Source organism: Elephantulus edwardii, unplaced genomic scaffold (genome assembly GCF_000299155.1).
Source record: "Elephantulus edwardii isolate Elephantulus edwardi_28Jun2011 unplaced genomic scaffold, EleEdw1.0 scaffold00105, whole genome shotgun sequence".
Lineage (NCBI taxonomy): Eukaryota > Metazoa > Chordata > Mammalia > Macroscelidea > Macroscelididae > Elephantulus > Elephantulus edwardii.
In genome coordinates, this window is record NW_006399855.1 from 7,965,412 (window position 1) to 7,984,458 (window position 19,047).

Here is a 19,047-nt window from a genome sequence, read left to right on the forward strand (position 1 = left end):
AGCTTATAAGGCATAATATTCATCTTTTTCAAAGTTAGGATGTGCTAAGATACCTCCAAAGTTATGATGTCTTAGGGAAATACCAATTATTTATAAGAAAAATATATAATAGGATGGTATCACTCAAACAGTGGTATTTAAATTAGTGTCAGAGGGGGAGGGGGGAAACTGCAGTGCATAAACAACACTCTAAGACTCTGACCTTCAAGGATTCTGTCCCACTGTCAGGCCAACAAACACCAACAAATTCTTGTGGTGACTCATTTCTCCACTACTGTGTAGATGAATTTCTAAGTTGTTTGAGTGACATGTAAGGTCAGAGTGCTTTCTAAAATGATTCTGCCACTAAGAGTGTGGTTGTGGCCTTAATGTCCTTAGCCTGAGGTTTCTGGAGTTTCCATTCGTGGTCTGGGCTGAGATGATCTGATTAAGCTTCACATCTGCTAAGGGTTTGAGGTCGAGGAAAAGGGGAACTGGAATGGTTCTCACCTCATCAAATTCTGACCACATCCTCCCTCTCATATTACCCCAAAAGAAGGGAAAAGAAAAGAAGGCAAAAGGGAAATATAAGAGAGAGCTCTGGTGACCTAATGGCAAGAAGCTGCACTGCAATTCCAGAGGCACTTGGTTCGAATCCACCAGATGGTCTGCTGGAGAAGGAGAGACTATCTCCTCCTGCACCAGTCAGATCCAATTTGACGGTACACACAATATATAATAAAATAAAAGAAGGGAATATAAAAAGAGAAGAAAAAGAATGAATGGGAGAAGGGAAAAGAAAAGGAGGAGAAAAAGACGGTCAAGGGAAGGCTCTGGAGTGTCTTATTCTCAGAAATAAAAGCTCAGAGTATAAGTCTTCAAAGAATTAAAGTCTCACTTAATCTTAATTTTGCTTCCTTTCCTTAATTTTGCAACCAGGATATTCATTAGAGTCAAGGACAGTAAAATTTCATCTCCCCTACTTTAGGCATGTTGGCAATCCTTGGAAAAAACCATCATGCTGGGAGCAGCAGAGGATCAGTGAATGAGAAGAAAATCTTCAACGAGATGGATGGGCACAGTGACTGCAACATAGCCTTGAGCATGGCAAAGAATGTGAGGATGGTGCAGGAGCGCATAGGTTTCAATCTGTCGTTCCTAGGATCAGGGGACTTGATGTCCCTCACAACAACTTTTCTTTTTTCCTCAAGTTAAATATTAGTTATTGTTTTTGAGTAACGTTGAGTTGGTATTGACACATAGCTGATCCTCCTTGCGGGTTTCCAGAGGCTGTTAGTCACACAGGAAAAGATTGTTCATCCTTCATAATAGTTATGAGAATATAAAAGGCAGTCTTCTGGAAACACCGATTCATTAACTAAGATTCAATATATAGTCTTCATCAGCAATGCCACTATTTTCTGAGGTGTCTTTGGTTATAACTGTATTTAAAAACTCAAACTCAGGGAGTTCTGGTGGCCTAGAGGCAAGAAGCTGCACTGCAATCCAAAAGGTGTGTGGTTTGAATCCACCAGATGCTTCTGTGCCAGTTAGATTTGATTCAATGGTACACTACAAGAAAGGGGTGGGGGGAAAAGAAAGAAAAAATAAAAAACTCACTGCTGTCAAGTCAGACTGACTTATAACTGACCCTCCAGTAGGTTTTTTGAGCTATAAATTGCACAGGAAGAGATAGTCGAGCTTTCTTCCATGGACCAACTTGTGGATTTGAAACACCCATCTATGAGCTGGAAGCTTTTAGTTGATAGTGCAACTCCCTGTCCACTAGACTACTCACTGTTCTTGCATAGGGATTGCATTTTGAGAACATAAGCTTCCAAATAATATTTTTTTCTTTATTATCCTAAAAAAAAGCATAATATTACTCTATTGCATATATTGCTTTTCAAATAAAATTTGTTTCTAAGGGTTTTACATATCTCAATGGTCTTCCTAGGTCTGGATGAAGATTACAGACTGAAAGGAAGACAAGTGTAAGACAAGAATAGATGCAGTCCTGGTAGTGCTCACCAGGTTGTGCCAAGAAATCTGGAGGACAACTACCTGGACAGTTAATTGGAAGAGATCTATAGTTGTTTCTATTTAAAAAAAAAGTTACTTAACAGAGTGTGGCAATCATCGAACAGCATCACTACTTTCACACACAAGCAAAATCCTACTACAGATTATCCAAAAACAACTAGAAGTGCACATTGATAGAGAACTACCAGAAATACAGGCTGGGCATAGAAGAAGCCATGCACTAAAGCATTATTGCCAATGTCAAATGGATCTTGACTGAAAGAAAAGAGTACCAGAGAAGTGTGCATGTTTCATTGACTATGCAAAGGCATTTTATTGTATGGATCACAACCAATTGTAGCTAACCTTGAAAAGAATGGGAATCCCAGAACTCATACAAAAACTGTACCTGAACCGGGAAGCAGTCCTCAGAACACAGCAAGGAAACACTGCATGGTTCAAAATCAGGAAAGAAGTGTGTCAAGGATGTGTCCTGTCTCCATATCAATTTCATTTATATGCCAAACAGATCATTCAGGTGGCTGGCCTTTATGAGAAGGCATGTGGCATCAGGATTGGAGGAAGACTCATCAACAACCTAAGTTACGCAGATGATACAACCTTACTTGCCAAAACTGAGGTGAACCTGAAGCGTTTGGTGCAGAAGTTCAAGGACGCTGTCTTCAATATGATTGAAGCTCGATATCAAGAAGACAAAGATTCTCACCCCTGGGCCAATTGGCAGTGCTATACTTTGTGTGTGTGGCCAGGAGGGACCCATCCTTGGAGAAGGACGTCATGCTTGGAAGGGTAAAGGGATGACATAGAAGAAGAAGACTGCAGATGAGATGGATTGATATAGTAACTGGGGGGATGGGGGTTGGTGTGTCGGAATCAGTGAGAATCAAGACAGGGCAGGCTTCAGAGCTGCTATATATAGTGTCGCTATGGGTTGTATGGCACATAACAACAACATGATGCATGAAGAAGAGATTTGGTTTGTTAACAATTTCATCTTCCTGTATCCATAACCAAAACTCTTGGTACCAACAGTCAGAAAATCAAAAGATGAGTTGCATTAGGGAAATTTGCTGTCAGGAATCTCTCCACAGTGCTAAAAAGCAACAAATTCAGTCTGGAGACCGATCCAGGCCATGATCTTCACAATTACTTGCTATGCATTAGAGAGCTGGACAAAGACTGGGGATGACAGAAGAATAGATGCCTTTAAGTTATGATACTAAGGAAGAGTATTGAACATACCAAGAACCACCAAGAGAGCAAACAGGTCTGTCCTGGAGAGGTGAACCAAGTTTCCCTTTGGAAGCAAGGGTTTTGAAGCTTCATCACACATACTTTGGGCACGTGGCCAGGAAGGAAGAGTCCTTGGAAAGCGACCTCATGCTTGGAAGGGTAGAGGGACAGCACAAGAGAGGAAGACCCCAAATAAGGTGGTTAACACAGTAACTGGGGTAATTTGGGCAGGTGTGGTGGAGACAATGAAACCAGCTCAGAATAGGGCAGGGTTCAGAACTATTGTACATTGGGTTTCTATGAGTAGTAGGCAACTGGATGGCATGTAAGAGCAACATCCACTCCAATGGCACTTAAAGATTTCAAAGTATTTTACCATATCCCTGAGCAACAGGTACACATTATACCCACAATGGGGCCCAAATTCTCCGAATTACTGCTATTATCCCATCCACTACTTCCCTTTTTTATTTCAGGAAATACCTGACAGGGAAACTTACGTAACTTGCCTAAGGCCACAGAGTGGCTGAGTAGGATATAAAATTCTAACATCCTCCTCGCACTTCTTTCTAATCCTGTGTTCTGACCACCAGCCAACACGATCCTTCCCAATGCCACTTGACACCATATAGATCCTGCCTACGCAGTGATAAAAATGAATCATTCAAAAGTAGAAAACTCAATAGACTAGTTTGTGTCATCCACATACATCCAAGCAACTAGTTTGACTGACCTGAGTCACCAAATGGACTATTTTTTTTTCAACTATGAAGCTAAATAGACTAACTTTTGGCATCAGAGAGACAAAGTTACAATGAGTCACTGGAACAGAAATTATTCAAAATGGCAGGGGATCAAAATATGATTCTTACAAAAGATAATTGTAATTGGACCCTTACTTAGCTGCCAATAGATTATATGACTAAAAGACATAAACAGAATGTATAATTGGTTTCAGAAGAATATATCCTGGAAAGTTATATCTATAAGCAACTACATAGAGGAAGTTGATAGCCATTAGTTTAATTCATTCATCCATCCATTTATTTCCTTAGTTTCACAGCAAGTTTACTATGTACAAGAGCTAGATGTTGTATAAAACCCCACTACTAGCAAATCAATTCCAACCCATAACAACTATCCCCTATCAGATTTCCAAGACAAAATTTCTAAAGAGAGGGGAGCTCTTGTGACTTAGTGGTAAGAAACCATGCAGCAATCCCAAAAGCACATGGTTCTATTCCACCAGCGGCTCTGTGAGAGAAGGATGAGCAACTGCTTCCCGTCAGATATTCTGCCTTTGAAAACTCACTGGAGGATGAACTGAGTCGATCCTTAACTCAAAGGCATGTAACAACAACAAATCTTAGTAAGAGCAATCTCATTTTTCTCCTGCTGAGTGGCTGGTAGATTCAAACCACCAACTTTTTATTTAGTAACCTCCCTAGGGATCTGTAGATGCTGTATGTTGTGATTGTTGTTGTGTACTATCAAGTCAGAATTGACCGAGAGCTGGTCCTCAAGCAAGAGGCAATAAATCACACAAGAGAAGATTACCCATCCTTCTCCCAACGTGTTGCTCTATAGAACTAAGTAGGAGAAATTATACATAGGCGCACAGGGCTGTAAGTGCCTTTCTGAAAGAGAGGAGTGAATAAGAATAGCAGAGCCCCTCACTGCCCTAGAGCAGAAAGCAGATAAAGAATCAGTACCCCTGTCCCATGGAGCCCCCAGAGCCCCACCAGCAGCAAGAAGTTCACTTATTCATTGTTGACTCATGGTTGGGGTACTGAGAATGGGGTATATTAGGGAAGTAAGCTGGAGATTGGAGAAGGTAAAAAATATCTCACAATACAAGTCCAAGTTTATTCTAACAGTCCTAAGGCACAATTCCTCAGTTAGTCCAGGCTCCAGTTTCAGCTCAGCAATCAAATTAAAATTCTCCAGCAAAATTTTCCCCAGAAGAGTTGTTAAAGTCAGCTTCTTCTTCAAGTACCCAGCAAGAACAGCACAAATGCAAGAAGCCTCAGGCCATACCTTGCTACAGTTTCTCCACAACAATGTCACCGTCTCTCCAACACAATCACCAGAATTTCGCCATCAAGGTCTGCTCTAGTCTTCCTCAAGTCTTGCTGCACTAAGTCTTGCTAGCCCCAAATCTTGCTGCCCTACATTGGAAATACTCTTTCGCTTATTTTAGCCCCACAGCTGTTGGTTATTTGCAAGACTATGCTGATTGACAAGATCATGTGTATGCAGTTAAGGTAGATGGAGACCAGAAGGGGCTAATGGCTTAAAAAAAACAAAAAAAAAAAAACCAGCTTTTAGGATAACACCACAAATACTCAAAAATAAATAAAAATTATTTCTGTTCCCAGAGGTACACGGTTCAAATCCACTAGATGCTCTGCTGGAGAAGGAGAGGCAATCTCCTCCTGTACCAGTCCGATCCAATTTGACGGTACACACACACAAAATAATAAATTTTTAAAAAATAGAAATTATTTCTGTCATCATGGATTTGGCTAAATACCGTGGTTTTTAAAAAAAAAAATCTGTATGTGTTGTGGGCACACAAAAGAAAGAATGACTGACTGCAACAGTGCTAGGAAAGACTGCAAGGAGGGATTAGCAACTAAGTAGGAGTCTCTAAGGAAGGAAATTGAGTTACATGGGAACTGAAAATGTGAAGATTCAGAAAAGAGAAGTAACGCTTCAACTGATGTGAGTAATCAAAAGACAATGACAATACATAAAGATCAACCCAAAGGAGTGATAGCAGGCATAGTGCATTACGTATTGGGTTGATAATCAAAACATCAGTGAGTTAAATCTACCAATCAATTTGAAGTGGAAAGATAGCATAGTCTCCTCCCATAAAGATGTATAGCCTCAGAAACCCAAAAGAAAGGGGACTCACAATCAATCAAAATGGACTCAGAGCCAATCCAAGACAGGGACCCAATTACATATTCTAACTTTCCTTCAAAGTCAAAAAGTAGAGGAAATGGAGGTAAGAAAAATAAGTGTCTGAGACTTAAGTAGAAAACAAGGAAGGAAATAATTTTTTTATTGCCATGTGTAATGTTAGGAGTCTTAGATAAATTATCTCATTCAGTCTTTGTAAAAATGTTTACATACTAGGCATCTTTATCCTCATTCTACAGATATCCTCAGTGATTCACATACTGGTTTGCCAGTTTACGAGGGACTTTTGCATATTCTGCATCATCTAATCCTCTCATTCCTGCTCAGTAAGTAGTACAGGAATCCCCATTTTATAAAAAGAAGAAACTGAGGTTTATAAGACCTAAGTAGTTTGCCAAGGACAGCGGCAGAGCCAGTTCTCAAACCCACGGATTCTAATTTGAAATTCTATGAGCTTACCATTCTGTTCATAGCTGACTATGGAGCCAACCTGACATACCCACTCTCTCCGCAGCTTGAATTTTCTTTTAATCTAACTAAACAATCAACCCAGTTATTTGCGCTTCAACAGATATAAACCTAAACCTGTAACAGAAGCCTCCAAGATGCTCATGCAAGAATTAGGAAATTTTCCTTCTTCTATTCCAGAATGACTATGAATATCATTCTCCAAAGATCTTCTGGGGGATACTTCATTTGGGCCCTTTTAAGTTAAAAGGGTTGCTCAGACCAAAGCACCTACGAAATCATTTAAGGAGCATATTGCAGATCAGCCTGGAAAAAAACCAAATCATGATTGCCCAAGTCTCAACAAAACTTCGAGAGAAAAAAAGGCAAGTCTCACTTGGCAACTGTGTAATGACCACACCTTACGCTACACATACCTGGGCTTCATCATTCTTGCACAAGGGAGTTTCAGAACGGTCAATAAAACTCTTCAAGATAAAAACTCCTACTTTGAGCCTGTTTTAAAAGTCTCCAGGAAAACTAGGTCTTGGATTTTTCCAAAAATGTAACTTAGCAATGATAATTAGCTAGAGTTCATTGCCAACAGCTAGAGCTCAATCCATGGAACACACAGTTTTCCATTCAATGTCTCAGCCATGTGTGTACTCACTCAGTGAAATTCACCTAAGAATGCTACATCAAAGAGTCATAAAGATGCAACGGACCGCACTTATCCCTCTGTTCTTGTTTGAACCATTTTGTTACAAAGGAACACTCCTCTCTCAGGCATTTCCCAAATCCAGAGGAAGCCTTGTCTACTCTCACATGCAACTTAGAAGCCCATACTATAAACAACTAATAAATAAACATCATCTAAGACAATAGGCAAAATACAAAAAAAAAAACCTCTATAAATCTAATGAGAGAGAAAAATAGAAAAATAAAATCTGGTGTTCTTATCTTTCTACATGTTTGTTGTGTTGTTGATTGCCTTTGAGTTGAGCACAACTCATAGCGACTCTATGAACAAAAGACCTGCAGCCCCTCTACAACTATGACTATTTATCAAAGTTCATAGAGTTTCCAGAGACATGTTGTTTAGGAAGTAGATGCCACTCCTGCTTCCATTATAGTACTACAAAAAAGACAGGACCAGTATACCCAGGCTCCAATCTAAGGCCACTTAATAATTTCTAAAGGGAACTGATCATTTAATCTCTTTGAGCTTCCATTTCCTCTTGGGTAAAATAGAGATAATAATAGCTATTTTCTATTTACTCTACAATGATGTATAGAAGATTAACAAGATACTGTCTACAAAACACTTTGATCTCTTCTGAGATAAAGTGCTATGTAAATTTTAAGAGGTGTTATTATCACAGGTTAACACACAGAGAACCTGAATGGCCACTGACCAATAAAGAACTGGTAATCATAAGGTAAAAACAGAAAACAGGATATAGCATTAGGATAGCCAAAATCCAAATATGTGATTATGGTGAAAAGAAAGAATTTACAACTAGCAGATCAACAAAGATTTCAGTGAGGAAACAGAAACATGAATCCATCCAAGAAGAGTTGACAGCAGGACAATATAACTCAATTCTTAGAAATCAGTTACCAAATCAGAAAATAAAATAATGTTAACTAGATGTTTATTCAAGAAGCTTCTGAAATCCAGCTCATACAGGAACACTTTTCTGCCATATTAGAAAACAGCAAGAACATTCTCGCCAGTTTGGCAAGCTCAGTTCCAGAGGTGCTTCTTTAATTCGTCATGATACTATTGGCATTTTCTCCTGAGCTCAAATTTAATGTGGTTTTTTAAAAATTCTGTTTATTTTATACTACTTTTTAAATATTTGTGCTAGAGTTTTTTGTTAGTCTGAGTTTTGTTCTGTTTGTTTTCATTTATACATCCTAATGTTCTTATATCTAATAGAGCAAATGCTATGCCCAAGCAAAATTGTTCCTACTGATACCATTCATTCATTTACTTAACCAACATACATTAGCATGTACTATGTATCTTGGGGGAGAAACTCTCCAAATGAATTTAAGAAACAAGTAAGTATTTAATGGTTGGCTTCTAATGATGTTTTTAGTAATTCTGTATTCTTTGTAAAAGATAAAATATTCTTCATTTATCTGTTAGAAGGGGTAAACATTTGGGAATATATCTACACAATCACATCAGAACTAATTAAGCAATTCAAAAAACAAAAACAATCCAAATAGTAATAATACCTAAAACTTTAAAAACATCCCCATGAACATTTAACTAGGGAGTTCTAGTGGCTCAGTGGTGAGTTATTGTGCTGCCAATCCAAAGGTACGTGGTTTGAATCTACCAACTGCTCCATGGAAGAAAGATGGGCAAGCTCCTCTTATGTTATTTACTGCCTCTGAAAGCCCTCTGGAGGGTCAGATATGGGTCAATTCTGACTCGACAGTATACACAGCAATATAACGAAAATTACACCTCAGTGCTTGTACCTTGCCCTTGTAGGACCTTCTCCATTTATTGGGTAATTTCAACTACACAAAGCTTTCAGGAAACAAACTTTTTTCCATCCCACCCACTTGACAATGTGTGAATAATGGTATGTATGTATGTATGTATATATATATATATATATATATATATATTCTTGTATATGACTCTTATGTCTAAATATCTATCTACCACCAATACTACTGTCTAGATTGGGAAGTGAGTATACAGAATCAAAGATTCTGTAAACCTTGGATTGTCTTCCTTGGTTCATTAACTTCCTCTTGCACACCCAGCATTTCTGCTGAGTTTCTATCCATTTATGTTGTCATGCACTCTCCCTGGTCTTTTTTTCAATGTTTTGCTAGTAAGAAGGTTCAGCCATCGTTAACAAACTTGGAGGTTTCATTATGTGCTGCCACTGACAAGTCAGCTATGAAGAGATGAAAGAAAGACAATGTCAACTGAAACCTCTAGCGCTGAGCTTCTCTCTTGTGCCTTCCTTCTCACAGGGGTGTAGGATGTTTCACTACTTCTCAAAAGAGATTTAAACCAGAGAAGTCCTAATGCTCTTCTTTTCTCTGCATACTTTCCAGGTTGTTCTTTTTAGCCCTGTAATCTTAAATATCACCATTATGACTATTATTTCCAAACTTAAGCCCTAACCCTGGTTTCCCTCATGAGCTTAAGATCCACAGATGCAACAGAATCCTGATATTGCCACTTGACTATTTCAAAGATGTCCAAAGCCAAATGTGTCCAAAAGGCAATGCTCACTTTTCTCTTCATAGCATATCTTCTCCAGGTAGCCAGCTCCTTTAATGAAAAGATCATCTACTCTTTTGATCAAGCTAAAAATATAGGGATTATCTTTGAGTCCACTCTCTCACTCATATCCAATCATAACAATGCCTGATGATATCCTTCCTAAATTCATATCTAATTCATAAACAATTATCAGCTCTGCTTCTAAAAAGTTTCAGCTTTGGCTGACTCCTCAACACCTAGGGCTCAGTTTGTCACCTTCACAAAAACACCCCTCCCCCCATTTCAAATGGCATTTACCATATCATCCTGTCTTGCTTTTGTCATTCTAATATATATATATTTATATATATATTTGCTTATGCATTTATTCCCAATATTTCCCACTAGAATTTAAGTTCCATGAGAGCAAGAAAACCGTTAAGGAAGGTGATGATCTTAATTATAAGGAAAAAAATCTTGCTGCTAGTTGTTTCAAATTAAGCCCCTAAACTCTCAGAGGTTGACTTATTTTCCTGTCTTTAACATGGATTTGTTCCATGTCATTGTTCATAGCAATGTCCTGACATTTTGGTTCCAGTCTTTAATCTATTTGCCAAAACACAGTCAACAATTCTTCTATATGCAAATTCTTCACCCACTTAATAATTTTAAGTACAGATACAGACTTATTCACCAATTAGTTGCATATACTATTTCATCCTTGGATGAGACTGATCGACACAGTGACTGTGGCAATGGGTTTGAGTGTGACAGAGATTGTGAAGTTGGCTGAGGATAAAACAAAGTTCAGAGCCATTGTTCATAGGGTCACTATGAGTCATAGTTGACTCAATGGCACATAACAACAACTTCATCTCTGACCAATAATTTATTAGATCATCTCAAATTACTCTAAATTAGCCATAAATGGATGTTATTTTTAGAAGGATGCAAAAGGCCTTGGAAGCTTAATGGTTAAGCTTTCACTTGCTAACTGAAAGGTTGGCAGTTCTAACCCACCCAGCAACTCCTCAGAATAAACACCTGGTCATCCACTCCTCTAAAAATTATAGCCTAGGAAAACTTATGGGATGGCTCTACTTAAAAATCACCTGACAACACCTAACAATATTGCCTAACCAATCGAAATCCTTACCTTTATTATAGATATACACAGATTGTTAAAGTAAGTAAGTTATCAAAGTAAATTACCATCAGGAAGGGGAAAAAATCCTACATAAGTATTCATCTTTAGCAAAAATTGTTAAGGGTAAAATTTAAAAGCAGTCATTTTCCCATAATAAAAATTATTACATTTCTTTTCTTTAACAAACATTTCTGTAGTTTTTTACTATGAACCCAGAATGTCCCTAGCATTTTGCCTTTAGCTTACTTTAATTTACTCTTTGAGGCATTCCTATTATTATTTCCTAGGGAGCTCTAGTGATTCTACCCACAGAAGTAATCGATCTGATTCCTAAGTATATCATCAGTTAAAATCCATGTGTACAGTCTGCATTTATGTTTCATTAAAAACGTATTTGCTAACACAGCCATTTAAAAATTTCGACATATGAATCATGTGAAAAAATGATTATAAGTTATTTTCTCCTTTTAAAAAAGTATTTGCAATGAATAAATCATTGTACAAAGTTCTATCATTCTATCTCTAGCTTCATTTCTATCACCAAGACCATATTTTCCAACTACTGATCCTTCTTCTCTGTTCCCAACTTTTGCATTCCAGTCACCCATTATTATTTATGCATCTTGACTGCATGTTGATCAAACTCTGACTGCAAAAGTTGGCAGAAAACTTCTATTTCCTCCTCTTTGGCTCTAGTTGTTGGTGCATATTTTTGAATGACCGTGGTATTCACTGGACTTCCTTGTATGCATATGAATATTATCCTGTCACTCCCAACATTGTATCTCAAGACAAATCTAGAAATTATTTTTAACTATGAAAGTGAACCCATTTTCCTCACCTTTTCATCTCCAGCATATTAGATCATATGATTGTCTGACTCAAAATGTCCCATGCCAGTCCATTTCATTTCACCAATACCTAGTAAGTCAATATTTGTACATTGCATTTCTTTTTTAACAATGTCCGATTCTTCTACATTCATGATTCTCACATTCCATGTTCCAGTCACTAGTGTCTGCTTACAACTGTTCCTCCTCCTTTGTGTTTTCATACTTGAGGGCTCAGCCTCAGTTGTAATATCTGATAGTCTAAGTGTGCTCTCTTATACATAGTGTTTTCAAACAGATTACCTGGGAGGCTGGGCACTGTGAGGAGAAATGTAGCATCAGGATTGGAGGAAGACTCATCAACCACCTAAGTTATGCAGATGACACAATCCTGCTAGCTGAAACTAAGGAGGACCTGAAACACTCACTGCAGAAGGTCAAGGACTGCAGCCTTCAATATGGATTGAAGCTCAACATCACGAAAACAAAGATGTTGGGCTGATTGGTAGCATCATGATAGATGGTGAAGAGATTGAGATTGTTAACAGCTTCCGCTTGCTTGGCTCCACAATCAACACTCTTGGTATCAGCAGCCAGGAAATCAAAAGACAAATTGCATTGGAAAAATCTGCTGTTATTGACCTCTCCAGAGTACTGAAGAGCAATGATGTCAATCTAGAGACTAAATGAGCCTAATCCAGGACATGGTCTTCACAATTACTTACTATACATCAGAGAGCAGGACAATGACTAAAGATGATAGAAAAGGAGTAAATCACTTCAATTTGTGGTGCTGGAGAAGAGTACTGAATATACCATGAACTGTTACAAGGACAAACAGGTCCATTCTAGAGAGGGTGAAACCAGGCTGCTCCTTGGAGGTAAGGATTTTGAAGCTTCTTCTGACATACTTTGTGTATGTTGCAAGAAGGGGCCAGTCTTTGGAGAGAGATGTCATAGTTGGAAGAGTGGAGAGACAGTGCAAAAAAGGAAGACCCTAGATGAAATGGATTGATTCAGTGACTAGGTAAAATGGTGTAGGTGTGTCAGAGATAATGAAACTGACTCGAGATAGAGCAAAGTTCAGAGCTGTTGTATATAAGGTTGCTATGTTAGAGTTAGAGTTAGAGTTAGAGTTAGAGTTAGAGTTAGAGTTAGAGTTAGAGTTAGAGTTAGAGTTAGAGTTAGAGTTAGAGTTAGAGTCAGAGTTAACCCGACAGCACATAACAAGCTCTGGTGGCCTAGTGGCAAGAAGTTGTGTTGCAACCTCAAAGGCACATGTTTGGAATCCACCAGCTCCTTTGTGGGAAAAGTATGGGCAATCTCTTCCCGTGTGATTAACTATCTTTGGAAAACCCCTGGGGGGGTCAGCTATGGGTCTGTTCCCACTCGATGGTACACAACAGCAATATGATTATTCCCAAGGGCACTCTGGTGGCTTAGTGGTAAGGAATTACACTGCCAATCCAAAAGTTTGTGGTATGAATCCACCAGCTGCTCAGCGGAAGAAAGATGGACTATCTCCCATGTGATTTACTGTCTCTGAAAAGCCATTAGAGAGTCACCTATGGGTGGGTTCTGACTTGACAATACACAATAACAACCTTATTACTCCTGTATTTATATGGGGAAGATGAGGCACATAGAAGTTAAATAACTTTCCCAACATTATCCAACACAATGGTGGCAAGAAGGGGCTGTGGTGGCTAAGTGGTAAAGAATTGCACTACCAACACAAAAGTATGTGATGATTTGAATCCACCAGCTGCTCTGTGGGAGGAAAATGGGCAACATCCTTCCATTCGATTAGCTGCCACTGAAAACCCACTGGAAGATTAGCCCAGACTCACCAATAAACAACAACAAAGGTTGCAGAGATGGAGTTCAAACCCAAACCATATACTTCTACAGCAGTGCTGTCCAGAGGAATTAATTTGCAAGCCATTTAATGTCAATTCTACATTTTCTAAGAACCACGTCTTAGAAAAAAGGAAAAAGAACCTATGTTCAATAATCTCTTTTCTTTAACCCAATATTTCTTCTTCAATATGCTCTCAATGTAAAAAATTGGGGTTTTTTCGGGGGGGGGGGTTAATTTATTTTTATTTTTGTTGTTTGTTCTGTTTTGTGCTTGTGTTTGTGCTGAGTCTTCCAAATCTGGTACGCCTGGCACTTTGTATTTACAGCTCAGCTTGCACCAGATCTGCCATGTTTTAGGTCCTCAGTCACCACAGATCTAGAGTCTGCAGAGATTCTGCAGTAATCCTTCTTGGAGTTTTTGTTCTGAGGCTGAGGATAGGTATTAAGATGCAAGCTTTTTAAGAAAGTCTTGGCAGAAAACTTCAAATTTTACTGTAAGTGCCTTGAGTGTAACAGCGCCCATCCGGCCAGCTTACTCGCATTGTCCAGTACAGCAGCCATGATGGCCACCACAGCACCGGTAGGTGGAATGCTGCCTGCTCATAGCCTTCAAGTTCATGATGGCACATTGAAAATCAAAACTCCAGCAGTAAGTAAATGGAATGGATATTTCTTCTCCTTATTGGAGCACTAAACTAGAAGTGAAGAAGCCTAAGCTCCAGATCTCATCCTATAAAACTAATAAACTGAATCACCTCAGGAGACTCATTCATTCCTCAAAGTTACCATCTTTTCCTCTGCAAAAAATAAGTGAAACTCAGTGATTGTTGAGAGCCTTCTTAGTTCCAAAAATAGCCTAAAAGTAAAAAGCAAAGCATTATCTCACAGAGACTGAGTCCTACCTCCTAACTTAGAAACTGGTGTCATTGGACAAATTTTGTAAATTCTTCCAATTCTTGTTTTTTTAGATATTGAAAGAGGGGCTTTCCCCCGCCATTGTTCTGTTATGGTGTTCATGCCAAATATAAATGAAACAAAATCTTTTCTACTTCAACATTGTTCCTGTGTAAAATTAAGTGACATTAATGTCCATTGTATTGCCCAGTTATAAATATCCATTTCCACATTATACTATCCCCCTTAACAGAATTTCAGGGTCTCCACTCTCCCACCCCCAGCACTCAGCCATTTTCCCCTCTCTCCTGCTTGATTCAGACAGCAATGAATACAATTTGACATACTTGCTTCCCCTAGATATTTCATGTATATAGAATCACACAATACATGTCCAGTAGGTCTCAATTCATGTCTCATGTCAACCCTCCATCAGGTTTCAGAGGCTGTAAACCATAAGGCAGGAGTCTGTCCATCTTTTTTCCTGAGGAGCTACTAGTGGATTCAAATAGCTCAAGATGTGTGGCTTTTTGGTTAGCAGTGCAACATACTGTGGATTATGCCACCAGGGCTTTGTTCCTTTATGACTGACTGACTTCATGCAGCATGTTGTTTTCAAGGTTCATACATGCTGTGGCATGTATCAAAACTGTTTCTCTTTATGGTGGAATAATATATCACTGTGTTTAATATTGGGAGGGTTTAATGAGGTGATGTATGTAATTTATTTTTTTTTAGGCCAGTGCCCATGGTGAGTATGCAATAAAGACTCTGTCTTTCACTGTTGTCGAATCGGAAGTTCCCAGAGCTGAGCCTCCGTCAGGCTTTTCAAGGCTTTAAATTGTTCTGGAAAAGATTTTCCAAATTTCCCTCTTAGAGCAGCAGGTGTATTAAACCATGAGAAAGGTGCCTCTTTTGGACTAGCAGAACAACTCCTTACCAGCTAGGACAGTACAATCAAAGAGGCAGACCCTCACTGAGAAGAACCTGAAAAAGTCACTTCAATGGCTTATGCTTAGCCATAATTGTGAGGACGGGCCAGAACTGGGCAGTGTTTCATTCTGTTGGGTGTGTATCACTATGAATCAGAAGTTGTTCAAGGGTGCCTAGCAAGTATTAATACATGATTCAACTATCTTAAAGATATATTACTTTTCACTGCACCAATAGCTAAAGAAATTGAGAAAATCTGCTGAAAGAAACTTGTCTAAAATGCTGAGATAATTATAGATGATACTTCCTAGATTTCTTGAATAGTTTCTTTCCTTTATATGTGTATCATCAGCCATGATATAAGAAAATTTAATTTTAAAAAAATTTTGCCATCTTTATTTTAAGGAAATCTAATGAAGTAAAGTTTTAGTAAATCTACCCAGCTTTATGGAACTTGCAGCAGAGTCCATGGAGAATTTCACTGCTAATTCAAAGGCATGCCTCACTGGAGGTTCAAACCCACCAGCGCCTCTGTGGGAGAAAGATGGACAGACTCTTACCACACAATACAGCCTCTGAAAGCCTGCTGGAAGATCAGCTCCAAGTCAATTCCGATTCAGGGGCAATGGGTTTGAATTTTTTTTTTTATTTGAGACCACAGATGGAAACTAAATAGCATAAACTCTGATAAACTCTATTACACAAAAATACAAGCTCTTATATATTAGATTTCTTGTAAAACCTCATCTTCCTTCTTGTTTGTTGCAGAAGAGCATTTTCCATATAAGTAAATAAATAAATTCTTAAAGATTTTGTGTCAAGTATAAAGCAAATTTAAAATACTACTCTACAACATTCTCTGGGGTATCTTATGAGAAATTATATTGCAATATCCAGTCTTGTCATTTGAAATATCCAAGTTCATGTAAATCTTGTATGTCCCATTAAAGAAATGCAAAACTGATGGTTTTCAGACTAACTGTTAATCAAATAATCCTAACACTTGAGATTATTTGATTCAATCACTAAGAAAGCTAACAAATAAATAAGAACTACTCTTTGAGGTGTAACCTGAATTAACTTCAAATGATTACTATAGTATTTTGTACACATGGAATCACAGTGCTCGAGAATACCGGAATTCATTTTGGGGGGGAAAAAAATCCTTTATCTGTTGACACATAGGTTTTGTAACACCTATAAAAACTCAAAAACTAGAGCCTTTCTTTACTTCAAATAGTGTGGCACTTTTTTGTTGTATATCTGGATTTCAGAGCAGACAAGCACATAGGAGAAAAATAGGATTCCTAAAAACTCTGAGAATCACAGCTCTGCCATTATCCAAGCATTCTCCTTTTGACAGAACTTGATGCCAAACCCATTCATTAGTTGTCCTGTTAGAAGATTTGGATTTAATAAAAAAACCATAGGCCCTTCTCTCGCCAGGCGACCTCGTGAGAGTGGCATCGTCTTTAAACCCCGTGTGGCAATCCCTGACGCACCGCAGTGATGCCCAGGGAAGACAGGGAGACCTGAAAGTCCAACTACTTCCTTAAGATCATTCAACTTCTGGATGATTATCCGAAATGCTTCATCGTGTGTGCAGACAATGTGGGCTCCAAGCAGATGCAGCAGATCCGCATGTCCCTCCACGGGAGGGCTGTGATGCTGATGGGCAAGAACAACATGATGCTCAAGGCCATCCGGGGCCACCTGGACATCAACCTGGAGAAGCTGCTGCCTCACCTCCGGGGAAATGTGGGGTTTGTGTTCACCAAAGAGGATCTCACTGAGATCAGGGACATGCTGCTGGCCAAAAAGATGCCAGCTGCTGCCCGTGCTGGTGCCATTGCTCCGTGTGAGGTTACCGTGCCAGCCCAGAGCACTGGTCTGGGCCCCGAGAAGACCTCCTTATTCCAGGCTCTGGGCATCACCACTAAGAACTACAGAGGAACCATTGAAATCCTGAGTGATGTGCAGCTGAAGACTGGAGAAAAGGTGGGAGCCGGTGAGGCCACCCTGCTGAACATGCTGAACATCTCCCCCTTCTCCTTCGAGCCGATCATCCAGCTGGTGTTTGACAACGGCAGCATCTACAATCCTGAAGTGGTTGACATCACAAGAGGAGACTCTACATACCCACTTCCTGGAGGGTGTCCGCAATGTTGCCAGTGTCTGTCTGCAGATTGGTTATCCAACTGTGGCCTCAATACCACATTCCGTCATCAGTGGGTACAAGCGAGTCCTGGCTTTGTCTGTGGAGACTGACTACACCTTCCCATTGGCTGAAAAGGTCAAGGCCTTCCTGGCTGATCCATCTGCATTTGTGACTGCTGCCCCTGAGGCCATAGCCACTACGCTACTGCTCCTGCTGCTGCGGCCCCAGCCAAGGTGGAAGCAAAGGAAGAGTCAGAGGAGTCGGAGGAGGATATGGGATTTGGTCTCTTTAACTGAAAACCAAAAAGCCACCAACTCTGCCAGCTTTGTGTGAAACAAGGAAATAAAGGCTTCATTCTCTTAAAAAAAAAATAGAAGATTTTTCTTTTCTGTACATGTGGTCCAACTGATCTCATGGAAACATGAGCAAATGACTCCTGAACTATCTTCTTTTTAACTCAAAAGTACTACAGATAATAGAAGTCTGCCTGAGAACAATGTAGTTGCAGAGGCTGGAGCAGCTGGGAGAAAGAGGAATAAAGGGTGATCTATAGTGGAGATGCACTAACTATATCCTAAAACAATTCTAAATATTAGCACAGTAACACTGTCAAAACACATTGTCTCCAATAAAAAGTCATATATTCCATATGCATATTTAATAACTTTCACAAGTGCTCTAATAGCATTTGCCCCCTGAGACTTGTACCTCATTTAGGAATCTCAGTAATTGACCACAAAATTATTACCAAGAACATGGGCTAGCAGTAGGATGCAAGCTAAAGGGATCATTTGTAGACTGTGACATAGTCCCAGGGGAAGCAAAGAGTCCACCTCACTGTCGATCAATCAGAAGAAGAAAGTAATCATGCAAGATGGGTTTGAATGAGTTGTCTGTGAGCTGTTGGCTATATAACCCAGGCACAGCTATAAGCATGCAGAGTTAGATACAGGAAAATCATTTCTACTAGGATAGATGAGGAATCAATTAAATAATATTGGTTTTGGCACCAGCAGTCAGGAAATCAAAAGACGAATTGCACTGGGAAAATCTGCTGTCAGGGACCTCTCCAGAGTACTGAAATACAACAGTGTCAGTCTAGAAACTAAGGTGAGCCTAATCCAATTAATGGTCTTTGCAATTACTTGTTATGCGTCAGAGAGCTGTACAATGACTAAGGATGACAGGAGACAAATCCTTTGAATTGTGGTGCTGGAGAAGAGTCTTGAACATGGACAGCCAAAAAAATGAATAGATCTGTCCTGAAGAGGGTGAAAACAAGTTTCTCCATGGAGGCTAGGATTCTGAAGCTCTATCTCATGTGTTTTGGACACATGGCCAGAAGAGACTGGTC

At 39.3% G+C, this 19,047-nt stretch overlaps 1 pseudogene; it reads left to right on the forward strand.

The window, feature by feature from the left end:
• Window positions 1-17,044: 17,044 nt before the first annotated feature.
• On the forward strand, window positions 17,045-17,989 carry LOC102854436 (annotated as a pseudogene).
• The last annotated feature ends 1,058 nt before the right edge of the window (window positions 17,990-19,047 follow it).